Here is a 13,751-nt window from a genome sequence, read left to right as displayed (position 1 = left end):
CTTCAGAGAACTTTCCCCCACCAAAGCATTACTGGCTGATAAAAGACACACATGTGAAGTAAAAGGGGTAGGTGATATTGATTTTTGTATTATAGATGTTAACGGTAATGTGCATATAACTTTAAATGATATTTTGTATGCTCCCAACATGAGGAGAAATTTAATTAGTGGAGCAAAAATGGATCTTGCCGGTTTAAAAATTAATTGGTGTGACGTTGTTATGCGGGTATATCATTCTAATAATGAATATTTCTTTTCTGTATTTCGGCAAGAAATGTTGTATATAGTATATGGTTATCCTTTAATAGAAAATGTAATGCATACTAGTGTAGATTTAAATGTAATACATAGAAGATTATGTCATGTTAATGTTCCTATGATTGAGGATATGAGTAAAAATCATTCAGTTAAAGGATTAGAACCTGTAAATGTTAAAACGAAATATGAGCCTTGCATTGCTTGTAATCTAGGTAAAGCAACTAGAACTTCTCTGCAGAATGTTGTTTATAAACGAGTAACAAAATCTGTTTTGGAAAAGGTGCATATGGACTTATGGGGACCATCACCTGTAAATTCTTTGGGAGGCAGTAAATATTTTTTATCGATAATTGATGATTTCTCTAGGAAAGTAGATGTATTTACTCTTAAGAATAAAGACGAAGTATTTACCGTTTTTAGAGAATACTTATCTAGGGTAGAAAGAGAATTGGGTTTGAAACTTAAAAGTGTTAGAACAGATAACGGCATGGAGTTCTGTCATAAAGAATTTCAAAAATTTCTAAAAGAGCTGGGTATTAAAAGTGAACGAACAACCATTTGTACACACGAATTAAATGAGGTCACGGAACGATTTAATACATCTAGTATGGATGCAGTCAGAACTTTGCTACAGGATAGTGGATGCAACCAAGATTTTGGGCGGAAGCCCTCTAGAACTATGAGTATACTAAAAACCGATGTATTCACAAATAAACTGAGGGAAAAACTCCTATTGAAATATGGTCGAGACGTAAACCTTCCATTAAATATTGTCGTATATTTGGTTCATTATCGTATGTGTATGTTCCAAAAGCTTATATCAATAAATTGCAACTCAAAGCTAAGATTGGAATATTTATGGGTTATGCAGTAAGTAGAAGAGGATATAGGGTATGGCTACCCAAAGAAGGAAAGATTGAAGAAAGTATTCATGTTAAATTTGATGAAATAAAAAACGGGGTTCAAACTTTATTTGGTAAAATTAAAAGGTATGATTATGCTTGGTATCAATTGGATCAAACTTTGAAAGACGGAAGTTATAAGAAATTACAGGATGATAAAACATGTTTACCGGAAAATTTACCCTTGTTAAATATTTCAACTTGGGAAAGACTAGAAAAACCTAGAAAAAAAAGCAAGAGGGTAGATGTATACTATTATCCACCTCGTAAAGAACGACTTAGATCATTAAACGATGCTAAAAGATATTGCGAGAAAAACAATTTAGTCTTTGATCCAGATAAGTTTAATTTTAAACCAACAACAGTAAATACGCGTTTTGATCAAAAATCAGATAGTGAGGAAGAAACTTTGATAGATTCGAACTCTCTAGATGAAGGGAACTGTATAGATGATATTTTTCAACATGAGATATACATGCCCGAAATTCCAAAAACGTATGCAGAAACTCGGAATTCTCCAGATAAAAGTAAATGGGATGAAGCTATGTCGGAGGAAATTGAAATGATGCAGAGTGGAAAGGTCTGGGATCTAGTCGAGCCAAATTCTAATATGAAAGTTTTAGGTTGTAGGTGGGTATATAATATTAAGCAAGACGAGAAAAATAACGTGAGGAAATACAAATCGAGACTAGTCGCACAAGGTTTTAAGCAAAGACCTGGTGTTGATTTTAATGATATTTTTGCACCACTTTTGAATTTTGATGTAATAAAATTTCTATTGTTTTGTTAGTATGTATTTTAGGCTGGAACCACGCTCAAATAGATGTTAAAGCAGCCTATTTATATGGAAAACTTGATACCCCTGTTTATATGCAGCAACCAGAAGGATTTGTTGTTAAAGGATGCGAAAATCATTTTTGCCGGCTGCATAAAAGTATTTATGGTTTACATCAAAGTGGAAGACAGTGGAATATAGAGTTAAATAAGATTTTAATAAAACTTGGTTTTCAGCAAAATGAGCTGTGTAATGGTTTATATACTAAAACTGATTGTATTCTATTGATGTATGTAGATGATATAGTTGTTTACAGCAAATCGCGAAGAGTTCTTGAAAATTTAATTTCAGATTTAAAAAGTAAATTAGAAATAACCGAATTAGGACCAGTTAAATACCTTCTGGGTGTAAATTTTGAGCAAATAGAGAATTGCGTGTATTTGAATCAAAATACATATATAAATAAACTTATGATTAGATTCAAGAATTTACCTAAAAAGCGAGTTTCATTACCTTTAAAAGTAGGTTGTATCTTGCCAGAGAGAGTAAAAGAAAATGAGATAGAAGAAACGGAATTGATGAGACAATTTTCGTACCGAACTCAAATTGGATTCTTATACTTTATCGCGAATAGGTCCAGGCCGGACATTGAATTTGCTGTAAACACTGTCACAATTTTGTAATGGATATACTTATCATCATAGGACTGTTGTAGTTGATATATTAAATTAAGTGTTTGAAACCAGACACTATAAGATAAATTTGTCAGATAAAAGAAGTAATATGCTGACTATGCATTCAGATTCTAGTTGGGGATGTAAGTTAAATGATAGACACTCAACTAGTGGCTATATAATGTTTTTTGGAAATGTACCTATAGTTTGGAAGTCTCAAAAACAAATGTATTGCTTTACGCTCAATGGAAGGAGAATTTATAGCTTTAACTGAGAGTGCAAAATGTATTATTTGGTATTCAAGAATTCTAAAGGAACTTAATTTAATTGATTTTGAGATTCCTGAAAAGTATTGCGACAACCAAGCTGCCATTCATTTTTCTAAAAATAATGTTGAGAATAATAATAGGAAACATATTGATATCAAATATAAATTCATTTTGAAATTATTATCTGAAAATGAATATTACACTATATATTTAAATTCTAAGAAAAATTTGGCTGATTTCTTAACAAAACCTCTTGTGAAAGAGAAACTTTATTCTGTAATAAAGCAAATAATTAAAATGGATTATGTGATTGATGGGGCCGGATGTTGCATATTCAAATCAAACAGAGGTCGGTCCCAGAAGAGCAGCATTATTGGATAATCATTTTGTAACCGGACGTACTTTGTATTTCCGGATGAACTGTCATTGGATGTTTGTTCTTTTTAGATAAAAAGACACTGCCTGTGTGTATATACATAGCTTCATCCCATTTACTTTTATCTGCAGAATTCCGAGTTTCTGCATACGTTTTTGGAATTTCGGACATGTATATCTCATGTTGAACAATATCATCTATACAGTTCCCTTCATCTAGAGAGTTCGAATCTATCGAAGTTTCTTCCTCACTATCTGATTTTTGATCAAAACGCGTATTTACTGTTGTTGGTTTAAAATTAAACTTATCTGGATCAAAGACTAAATTGTTTTTCTCGCAATATCTTTTAGCATCGTTTAATGATCTAAGTCGTTCTTTACGAGGTGGATAATAGTATACATCTACCCTCTTGCTTTTTTTTCTAGGTTTTTCTAGTCTTTCCCAAGTTGAAATATCTAACAAGGGAAAATTTTCCGGTAAACATGTTTTATCATCCTGTAACTTCGTATAACTTCCGTCTTTCAAAGTTTGATCCAATTGATACCAAGCATAATCATACCTTTTAATTTTACCAAATAAAGTTTGAACCCCGTTTTTAGGTTTCATCCATTTTAACATGAATACTTTCTTCAATCTTTCCTTCTTTGGGTAGCCATACCCTATATCCTCTTCTTCTTACTGCATAACCCATAAATATTCCAATCTTAGCTTTGGGTTGCAACTTATTCCTGTAAGCTTTTGGAACATACACATATGCTAATGAACCAAATATACGACAATGTTTAATGGAAGGTTTACGTCCCGACCATATTTCAATAGGAGTTTTTTCCTCAGTTAATTTGTGAATACATCGGTTCTTAGTATACACATAGTTCTGAATTGCTTACGCCCAAAATTGTGGTTGTAATTTACTATCCTGTAGCAAAGTTCTGCTTGCATCCATACTATATTTATTAAATCGTTCCGAGACCCCATTTAATTCCGGTGTAAAAATGGTTGTTCGTTCACTTTTAATACCCAGATCTCTTAGAAATTTTTCAAATTCTTTATGGCAGAACTCCATGCCGTTATCTGTTCTAACACTTTTAAGTTTCAAACCCAATTCTCTTTCTACCCTAGATAAGTATTCTCTAAAAACGGCAAATACTTCGTTTTTATTCTTAAGAGTAAATACATCTACTTTCCTAGATAAATCATCAATTATCGATAAAAAATATTTACTGCCTCCCAAAGAATTTACAGGTGCTGGTCCCCATAAGTCCATATGCACCTTTTCCAAAACAGATTTTGTTACTCGTTTATAAAGAACATTCTGCAGAGAAGTTCTAGTTGCTTTACCTAGATTACAAGCAATGCAGGTCTCATATTTTGTTTTAACATTTACATGTTCTAATCCTTTAACTGAATGATTTTTACTCATATCCTTAATCATAGGAACATTAACATGACATAATCTTCTATGTATTACATTTAAATCTACACTAGTATGCATTACAGTTTCTATTAAATGATAACCATATACTATATATAACATTTCTTGCCGAAATACAGAAAAGAAATATTCATTATTAGAATGATATACCCGCATAACATCATTGCACCAATTAATTTTTAAACCGGCAAGATCCATTTTTGCTCCACTAATTAAATTTCTCCTCATTTTGGGAGCATACAAAACATCATTTAAAGTTATATGCACATTACCTTTAACATATTTGATACAAAAATCAATATCAACTACCCCTTTTACTTCACATGTGTGTCTTTTATCAGCCATTAAGGCTTTGGTGGGTGAAAGTTCTCTGAAGTTCTTGAACCAATCTCTTCATAACAAAATTGAGAAGTAGAAGCTGAATCTACCAGAAACTGCTCCAAATCCTCCGATACTGCAAAACTTCAGCTGATGAATTATATACATATAATATACTTTCTGCATTGAAAGTTTTCTTTTCATTGTGGGATTTCTTGTAACACTTAGATTCAGTATGTCCTTTCCGGGAACAATACTTACACCACGGCCCCACACCTTTAGGGTTACGGTTTTTCTTGTATTGACCAGGTTTTTTGTAAGGTCCAACACGTTTCCACTTCGTTCAACAGATTTCTTGCTAATTTCTTTCCCAGGAGATGATCCGACATTGTATGCGTTCTCCGTAGTGTTCAAATCCTTTTTCTTTAATTGGATTCTCCCCGATTCATTTATTAGTTGTCTTTCAACTTCCAAGTCTGTAAACTCTCCATCCTTCATTCTATAGAGTATTTGAACCAAGTCATCATATTCAGCTTGTAGTCTTCTGATAAGCTGCAGTGCGACCAACAGATCAGGAATTTCGAAGCCCGCTTCCTTAACTTCGTTTTTCTTTTCACTGACACGCTGTCAAAAAATACCGATCCGTTCTTGTTCTGGATTAAATCTTAGTTCGAAAAATTCATCGATTAAAACAGCTAATCGAGCTTTAGATAAAGGTTCAAAGTTATCTTTTAAAATATTCCATGCTTTTTTCCCTTTAGTCGTGTGCCGTATCAATGGAAGAAGTTTTCTTTCGACTCCTTGATAAATTGTTGTGTAACACCGCTGCTTTCTCCATTCATACTCGAGTTTTTCTTTTTCAGTAGCTTCTTCTGGATAAGGCTTTTCTTCACCAATTGCAAAATTCCAACAGCCGCGATCCATCATCAATAAGACTTTCGTGTCTTCCTTCCATGACGAATAGTTCGAATCGTCGAGTTTCGGGAACACAAAAGACAAAAAATCTGAATTCATCTTTTCTTCGCCTTAGTAAAAATTCACAATTAGTAGCATTTATTCTTTCAGTTCATAAACACGGATCTTATGGCAAAGGTTTTAAGGGTTTTGGCTCACCTGGGCCCATAACCATGTTGGAGTTTTTCTCAACAAAAATAGCAGAGTATAAATAAGACCAGGCATTTAGATTAAAATCAAATCAAATTCTTTTAATGAAAAACTAAAAGGTCTGCATCTTGCAGAACATACAGCTACGGTATGTACACACAGGCAGTGTCCGTTCTTTTTAATTAAAATGAAAACACATCAAATGACAGTTCATCCGGAAATACAACGTACTTCCGGTTACAAAATAATTATCCAATAATGTTGCTCCTCTGGGACCGACCTCTGCTTGATTTGAATATGCAACAGAATTTCTATCCCAAATGAAAAGCTCTAAATTTTACTAAAAGAGCTCTTTTAATTGATGTCTGTTTTCATAAAAAATGTAACCATACTTCTACAAGAGAGGCACCAACGAGATTCGAACTCGTGATCTCCTGTTTACAAGACAAGTGCTTTAACCATCTATGCCACGGCGCCTTGATTCCTTTGGATTCGAATTTATATTCCAAATGAAAAGCTCTAAATTTTACTAAAGGAGATCTTTTAATTGATGTCAGTTTTCATACAAAATGTGACCACACTTCAACATGATAAGCACCAACGAGATTGGAACTCGCGATCTCTTGTTTAGAAGACAAGTGCTTTAACCATCTATGCCACGGCGCCTTGATTCCATTGGATTCGAATTTATATTCCAAATGAAAAGCTCTAAAATTTACTAAAAGAGATCTTTTAATTGATGTCAGTTTTCATAAAAAACGTGACCACACTTTTACATGAGAAGCACCAACAAGATTGGAACACGCGATCTCCTGTTTACAAGTCAGGCGATTTAACCAACTAAGCCACGGCGCCTCGATTCCATTGGGTTCGAATTACGATTCCAAATGTTATGCTTTAAAGTTTACTAAAAGAGCTCTTTTAATTGATGTCGGTTTTCATAAAAAAAGTGACCGTACTTCTATAAGAGAGGCACCGACGTGATACGAACTCGTGATCTCTTGTTAACTAGACAGGCTCTTTAACAAATTAAGCCACGGCGCCACGATTCCGTCGAGTTCGAATTACGATTCCAAATGTCATGCTTTAAATTTTACTAAAAGAGCTCTTTCAGTTCTTGTTACATAAAAAAATTGATACATAATTCTACACGAGAGGCACAGACGAGATTCGAACTCGTGATCTCCTGTTTACTAGATAGGCGCTTTAACCAACTAAGCCACGTCGCCTCGATTCCGTTGGTTTAAAATTTCTATCCCAAATGAAAAGCTCTAAATTTTACTAAAAGAGCTCTTTTAATATATGTCGGTTTTCATAAAAAAAAGTGACAACACTTCTATAAGAAAGGCACCGACGAGATTGGAACTCATGATCTCCTGTTTACTAGACAGGCGCTTTAACCAACTGAGCCCCAGCGCCTCGATTTTATTTTTTTCGAATTTCTATTGCAACTGAAAACCTCTAAATTTTTCTAAAAGAGCTCTTTTAATGGATGTCTGATTTCATAAAAAATGTGACCACACTTCTACATCAGAGGCACCGACGAGATTCGAACACATGATCTAATCTTTACTTGACAGGCGCTTTAACCAACTACGCCACGGCGACTCGATTCCACTGAGTTCGAATTTCTGTCCCAAATGAAAAGCTATAAATTTTACTAAAAGATCTCTTTTAATTGATGATGGTTTTCATAAAAAAATGTGACGACACTTCTACATGAGAGGCACCGACGAGATACGAACTCGTGATCTCCTGTTTACTACCTCGGCGCCTCGATTCCATTGGGTTCGAATTTCTATCCCAAATGAAAAGCTCTAAATTTTACTAAAAGAGCTCTTTTAATTGACGTTAGTTTTCATTAAAAAGTGGCCACACTTCTACATGAGAGGCACTGACGAGATTCGAACTCGTGATCTCATGTTTACAAGACACGCGCTTTAACCAACTAAGCCACGGCGCCTCGATTCCGCTAAGTTCAAATTTCTGTCCCAAATGAAAAGCTATAAAATTTACTAAAAGAGATCTTTAAATTGATGTTAATTTTCATAAAAAATTGACCATACTTCTATAAGAGAGGCAACGATGAGATTCGAACTCATGATCTCCTGTTTACTAGACCGGCGCTTTAACCAACTAAGCCACGGCGCAACGATTCCATTCGGTTCGAATTACGATTCCAAATTTCATGCTTTAAATTTTACTAAAGAGCTATTTCATTTCAAGTCTTGTTACATAAAGAAATTGATCCATAATTCGACAAGAGAGGCACCGCTAAGCCAGGCGCCTCGATGCCATAGGGTTCGAATTACGATTCCAAATTCCATGCTTTAAATTTTACTAATGAGCTCTTTTAATTCATGTATGTTTTCATAAAAAATCTCACCACACTTCTACATAAGAGGCACCGACGAGACTCGAACTCGTGATCTCCTGTTTACAAGACAGCCGCTTTAACCAACTAAGCCACGTAGCCTCGATTCTATTGGATTCGAATTCTATCCCAAATGAAAAGCTCTAAATTTTACTAAAAGAGCTCTTTTAATTGATGATGATTTTCATCAAACATGTGACCACACTTCTACATGCGAGGCACCGACGAGTTTCGTACTCGTGATCTCCTGTTTACTAGACAGGCACTTTAACCAACTACGCCACGGCGCCTCGAATCCATTGGGTTCGAATTTCTATCCCAAATGAAAATCTATAAATTTTACTAAAAGGGCTGTTTTAAATGATGTTACGTTTCTTAAAAAAGTGACCATACTTCTATAAGAAAGGCACCGATAAGATTCGAACTCGTGATCTAATGTTTACTAGACATTCGCTTTAACCAAGTAAGCCACGGCGCCTCGATTCCAATGAGTTCGAATTTCTATCCTAAATGAAAAGCTTTAAATTTTACTAAAGAGCTCTTTCTGTTCAAGTCTTGTTACATAAAGAAATTGATCCATAATTCGACATGAGAGTCACCGACGAGATTTGAACTCGTGATCTCCTGTTTACTGCACAGGCGCTTTAACCAACTAAGCCAAGGCGCCTCGATTCCATTCGGTTCCAATTACGATTCAAAATGTCATGCTTTAAATTTTACTAAAAGAGCTCTTTCAGTTCAAGTCTTGTTACATAAAAAAATTGAACCATAATCGACATGAGAGGCAACGACGAGATTCGAACTCGTGATCTCTTGTTTACTAGACAAGCGCTTTAACCAACTAAGCCACGGCGCCTCGATTCCGTTGAGTTCGAATTTCTGTCCCAAATCAAAAGCTATAAATTTTACAAAAAGAGCTGTTTTAATTGATGATGATTTTCATAAAAAATGTGACCACACTTCTACATGGGAGGCACCAACGAGTTTCGAACTCGTGATCTCCTGTTTAGTAGACAGGCGCTTTAACCAACTAAGCCACGACACCTCGAACCCATTTTGTTCCAATTTCTATCCCAAATGAAAATCTATAAATTTTACTAAAAGACCTCTTTTAATTGATGTTACTTTTCTTCAAAAAATAACCATACTTCTATAAGAAAGGCACCGACGAGATTCTAAATCATTACCTCCTGGTCACTAGACAGGCGCTATAACCAACTACGCCAGTGAGCCTCGATGCCATAGGGTTTGAATTACGATTCCAAATGTCATTCTTTAAATTTTACTAAATATCTCTTTTAATTGATGTATGTTTTCATAAAAAATGTGACCACACTTCTACATGAGATGCACCGACAAGATTCGAACTCGTGATCTCCTGATTACTAGACAGGCGCTTTAACCAACTAAGCCACGGCGCCTCGATTCCATTGGGTTCGAATTTCTATCCCTAATGAAAAGCTCTATATTTTACTAAAAGAGCTCTTTTAATTTATGTCTGTTTTCATAAAAAATGTGCACACACTTCTACATGAGAGGCTCCGACGAGATTCGAACTCGTGATCTCCGGTTTACTATACATGCGCTTTAACCAACTAAGCCACGGCGCCTTGATACCCTTCGGTTCGAATTACGATTCCAAATGTCATGCTTTAAATTTTACTAAAGAGCTCCTTCAGTTCAAGTATTGTGACATAAAGAAATTGATCCAAAATTCTACATGAGAGGCACCAACGAGATTTGAAATCATAATCTCCTGTTGACAAGACAGGCGCTTTAACCAACTGAGCCCCAGCGCCTCGATTTTATTTTTTTCGAATTTCTATTGCAACTGAAAACCTCTAAATTTTTCTAAAAGAGCTCTTTTAATGGATGTCTGATTTCATAAAAAATGTGACCACACTTCTACATCAGAGGCACCGACGAGATTCGAACACATGATCTCCTCTTTACTTGACAGGCGCTTTAACCAACTACGCCAAGGCAACTCGATTCCACTGAGTTCGAATTTCTCTCCCAAATGAAAAGCTATAAATTTTACTAAAAGATCTCTTTTAATTGATGATGGTTTTCATAAGAAAATGTGACGACACTTCTACATGAGAGGCACCGACCAGATACGAACTCGTGATCTCCTGTTTACTAAACACGCGCTTTAACCAACTAAGCCACGGAACCACCATTCCACTGAGTTCGAATTACGATTCCAAATGAAAATCTATAAAATTTACTAAAAGAGCTCTTTTAATTGATGTTAATTTTCTTAAAAAAGTGACCATACTTCTATAAGAAATTCACCGACGAGATTCTTAATCATTATATCCAGGTCATTAGACAGGTGCTATAACCAACTAAGCCACGGCGCCTCGATGTCATTGATTTCGAATTACGATTCCAAATGTCATGCTTTAAATTTTACTAAAGAGCTCTTTTAATTGACGTTAGTTTTCATTAAAAAGTGGCCACACTTCTACATGAGAGGCACTGACGAGATTCGAACTCGTGATCTCATGTTTACAAGACACGCGCCTTAACCAACTAAGCCACAGCGCCTCGATTCTACTGAGTTCGAATTTCTGTCCCAAATGAAAAGCTATAAATTTTGCTAAAAGAGCTCTTTTAATTGATGATGGTTTTCATAAAAATGTGACCATACGTCTATAGGAGAGGCAACGACGAGATTCGAACTCGTGATCTCCTGTTTACTAGACAGGCGCTTTAACCAACTAAGCCACGGCGCCTCGATTCCGCTAAGTTCAAATTTCTGTCCCAAATGAAAAGCTATAAAATTTACTAAAAGAGCTCTTTAAATTGATGTTAATTTTCATAAAAAAGTGACCATACTTCTATAAGAGAGGCAACGATGAGATTCGAACTCATGATCTCCTGTTTACTAGACCGGCGCTTTAACCAACTAAGCCACGGCGCAACGATTCCATTCGGTTCGAATTACGATTCCAAATTTCATGCTTTAAATTTTACTAAAGAGCTATTTCATTTCAAGTCTTGTTACATAAAGAAATTGATCCATAATTCGACAAGAGAGGCACCGCTAAACCAGGCGCCTCGATGCCATAGTGTTCGAATTACGATTCCAAATGCCATGCTTTAAATTTTACTAATGAGCTCTTTTAATTCATGTATGTTTTCATAAAAAATCTCACCACACTTCTACATAAGAGGCACCGACGAGACTCGAACTCGTGATCTCCTGTTTACAAGACAGCCGCTTTAACCAACTAAGCCACGTAGCCTCGATTCTATTGGATTCGAATTCTATCCCAAATGAAAAGCTCTAAATTTTACTAAAAGAGCTCTTTTAATTGATGATGATTTTCATCAAAAATGTGACCACACTTCTACATGCGAGGCACCGACGAGTTTCGTACTCGTGATCTCCTGTTTACTAGACAGGCACTTTAACCAACTACGCCACGGCGCCTCGAATCCATTGGGTTCGAATTTCTATCCCAAATGAAAATCTATAAATTTTACTAAAAGGGCTGTTTTAAATGATGTTACGTTTCTTAAAAAAGTGACCATACTTCTATAAGAAAGGCACCGATAAGATTCGAACTCGTGATCTAATGTTTACTAGACATTCGCTTTAACCAAGTAAGCCACGGCGCCTCGATTCCAATGAGTTCGAATTTCTATCCTAAATGAAAAGCTTTAAATTTTACTAAAGAGCTCTTTCTGTTCAAGTCTTGTTACATAAAGAAATTGATCCATAATTCGACATGAGAGTCACCGACGAGTTTTGAACTCGTGATCTCCTGTTTACTGCACAGGCGCTTTAACCAACTAAGCCAAGGCGCCTCGATTCCATTCGGTTCCAATTACGATTCAAAATGTCATGCTTTAAATTTTACTAAAAGAGCTCTTTCAGTTCAAGTCTTGTTACATAAAAAAATTGAACCATAATTCGACATGAGAGGCAACGACGAGATTCGAACTCGTGATCTCTTGTTTACTAGACAAGCGCTTTAACCAACTAAGCCACGGCGCCTCGATTCCGTTGAGTTCGAATTTCTGTCCCAAATCAAAAGCTATAAATTTTACAAAAAGAGCTGTTTTAATTGATGATGATTTTCATAAAAAATGTGACCACACTTCTACATGGGAGGCACCAACGAGTTTCGAACTCGTGATCTCCTGTTTAGTAGACAGGCGCTTTAACCAACTAAGCCACGACACCTCGAACCCATTTTGTTCGAATTTCTATCCCAAATGAAAATCTATAAATTTTACTAAAAGAGCTCTTTTAATTGATGTTACTTTTCTTCAAAAAATAACCATACTTCTATAAGAAAGGCACCGACGAGATTCTAAATCATTACCTCCTGGTCACTAGACAGGCGCTATAACCAACTACGCCAGTGAGCCTCGATGCCATAGGGTTTGAATTACGATTCCAAATGTCATTCTTTAAATTTTACTAAATATCTCTTTTAATTGATGTATGTTTTCATAAAAAATGTGACCACACTTCTACATGAGATGCACCGACAAGATTCGAACTCGTGATCTCCTGATTACTAGACAGGCGCTTTAACCAACTAAGCCACGGCGCCTCGATTCCATTGGGTTCGAATTTCTATCCCTAATGAAAAGCTCTATATTTTACTAAAAGAGCTCTTTTAATTTATGTCTGTTTTCATAAAAAATGTGCACACACTTCTACATGAGAGGCTCCGACGAGATTCGAACTCGTGATCTCCGGTTTACTATACATGCGCTTTAACCAACTAAGCCACGGCGCCTTGATACCCTTCGGTTCGAATTACGATTCCAAATGTCATGCTTTAAATTTTACTAAAGAGCTCCTTCAGTTCAAGTATTGTGACATAAAGAAATTGATCCAAAATTCTACATGAGAGGCACCAACGAGATTTGAAATCATAATCTCCTGTTGACAAGACAGGCGCTTTAACCAACTGAGCCCCAGCGCCTCGATTTTATTTTTTTCGAATTTCTATTGCAACTGAAAACCTCTAAATTTTTCTAAAAGAGCTCTTTTAATGGATGTCTGATTTCATAAAAAATGTGACCACACTTCTACATCAGAGGCACCGACGAGATTCGAACACATGATCTCCTCTTTACTTGACAGGCGCTTTAACCAACTACGCCAAGGCAACTCGATTCCACTGAGTTCGAATTTCTCTCCCAAATGAAAAGCTATAAATTTTACTAAAAGATCTCTTTTAATTGATGATGGTTTTCATAAGAAAATGTGACGACACTTCTACATGAGAGGCACCGACCA

General features: G+C 35.7%; 10 non-coding genes across 10 annotated transcripts; all 10 read right to left on the bottom strand.

Moving 5' to 3' along the window:
* Positions 1–6,511: 6,511 nt before the first annotated feature.
* Positions 6,512–6,585, bottom strand: Trnat-ugu (transfer RNA threonine (anticodon UGU)). Its single transcript has one exon. It is a non-coding gene; the product is annotated as a tRNA-Thr (tRNA).
* A 1,412-nt stretch (positions 6,586–7,997) lies between these two features.
* Trnat-ugu (transfer RNA threonine (anticodon UGU)) lies at positions 7,998–8,071 on the bottom strand. Its single transcript has one exon. It is a non-coding gene; the product is annotated as a tRNA-Thr (tRNA).
* Positions 8,072–9,264: 1,193 nt separating this feature from the next.
* Trnat-agu (transfer RNA threonine (anticodon AGU)) lies at positions 9,265–9,338 on the bottom strand. Its single transcript has one exon. It is a non-coding gene; the product is annotated as a tRNA-Thr (tRNA).
* A 115-nt stretch (positions 9,339–9,453) lies between these two features.
* On the bottom strand, positions 9,454–9,527 carry Trnas-acu (transfer RNA serine (anticodon ACU)). The gene has a single exon. It is a non-coding gene; the product is annotated as a tRNA-Ser (tRNA).
* Positions 9,528–9,825: 298 nt separating this feature from the next.
* Positions 9,826–9,903, bottom strand: Trnat-agu (transfer RNA threonine (anticodon AGU)). Its single transcript has one exon. It is a non-coding gene; the product is annotated as a tRNA-Thr (tRNA).
* Positions 9,904–10,961: 1,058 nt separating this feature from the next.
* Trnat-ugu (transfer RNA threonine (anticodon UGU)) lies at positions 10,962–11,035 on the bottom strand. The gene has a single exon. It is a non-coding gene; the product is annotated as a tRNA-Thr (tRNA).
* A 114-nt stretch (positions 11,036–11,149) lies between these two features.
* Trnat-agu (transfer RNA threonine (anticodon AGU)) lies at positions 11,150–11,223 on the bottom strand. Its single transcript has one exon. It is a non-coding gene; the product is annotated as a tRNA-Thr (tRNA).
* A 1,194-nt stretch (positions 11,224–12,417) lies between these two features.
* Trnat-agu (transfer RNA threonine (anticodon AGU)) lies at positions 12,418–12,491 on the bottom strand. The gene has a single exon. It is a non-coding gene; the product is annotated as a tRNA-Thr (tRNA).
* A 115-nt stretch (positions 12,492–12,606) lies between these two features.
* On the bottom strand, positions 12,607–12,680 carry Trnas-acu (transfer RNA serine (anticodon ACU)). Its single transcript has one exon. It is a non-coding gene; the product is annotated as a tRNA-Ser (tRNA).
* A 298-nt stretch (positions 12,681–12,978) lies between these two features.
* On the bottom strand, positions 12,979–13,056 carry Trnat-agu (transfer RNA threonine (anticodon AGU)). Its single transcript has one exon. It is a non-coding gene; the product is annotated as a tRNA-Thr (tRNA).
* Between the last annotated feature and the right edge of the window lie 695 nt (positions 13,057–13,751).

This window comes from Argiope bruennichi, chromosome 1 (assembly GCF_947563725.1).
Source record: "Argiope bruennichi chromosome 1, qqArgBrue1.1, whole genome shotgun sequence".
Lineage (NCBI taxonomy): Eukaryota > Metazoa > Arthropoda > Arachnida > Araneae > Araneidae > Argiope > Argiope bruennichi.
Note: the sequence above shows the minus strand (reverse complement) of the source record. Positions and strands in the feature narration are given on the sequence as shown.